Genomic DNA, 961 nt, shown 5'->3' on the forward strand with positions numbered 1-961 from the left:
CCCCCCCCCCCGAGCCACCCGGATATCCCAGAGAAATGGCCGCTCCCAGGGCCAGAACAAGGAAATGCAAGATAAGTCTGGAACATTCTATCATGTCATTCTTTCTCAAAGAAAGAGGCGGGGCTCTGCACAAGGCGGCAGAGGCCAGCTTGGAGGGGCTGTCCCCTGCCAAATCTGGGACAACCTGAGAATTGCCAAAGGCTAACTAATAACGTATGAAATACAGGGAGGGTTTTCTTTACCAAAGAATGTCAATTAACAAGTGTCAGAAGAAACATGGTAAATCTCCACGTTGCAATGATCACATTTGATTCTGGAGAGAATGGTCAGTGGACCCCAAAACGACGGGTGGAAAGTTTATCTAAAAATGGAACCAAGTGTCCAAGCGTCACCTAGAGGTTGTGGGCTCTTCACACAGAGGAAGGGTACTTCAGTGATAGGGACCTGGTGACCCCACATCATCAAATGGCCATTTGCCCTGAATCTGATGCTGGGGTCACACAAACCTAGGTCAGGGGACATGCAAACCACAAGACCCTTTCTGATCCCCATTTTCTTCATCTGCAAATGCAAACAGCACTGACTGCCTGGTATGGTGGGGGCCGAGGGTCATGGGGTGGGGACACGGGACAAGGCGCACATGGCATCCGAGCCTCGGGCCAGTGCTTTTTCAGCCAAGAGACATGGATCTGTTTTGCAAGCAGGTGTCTGGGGCAGGCCCCTCAATGTCCAGTTGTCCTGGGTAGTGGGGGAGCTACATGTCTGAAGCCACTTTCTGTCACCCTAGGGTCCCCAACAGGGACCCTGCTCCTGAGAGATTCCGGTTTGCTGAGTGAGCTGAGGAGGCAGATGACCTTGGCCGTGGGCAGGAGCCGATGTCCTGGTCCCCACCCCCATAGCCCAGGTGGTGGGAGGGGCGGCAGTGGGCACTTTTCAGATCGGCTCAACTTTCCCTGGCACG

This window comes from Marmota marmota, unplaced genomic scaffold (genome assembly GCF_001458135.2).
Source record: "Marmota marmota marmota unplaced genomic scaffold, marMar, whole genome shotgun sequence".
In the NCBI taxonomy this organism is placed as follows: domain Eukaryota; kingdom Metazoa; phylum Chordata; class Mammalia; order Rodentia; family Sciuridae; genus Marmota; species Marmota marmota.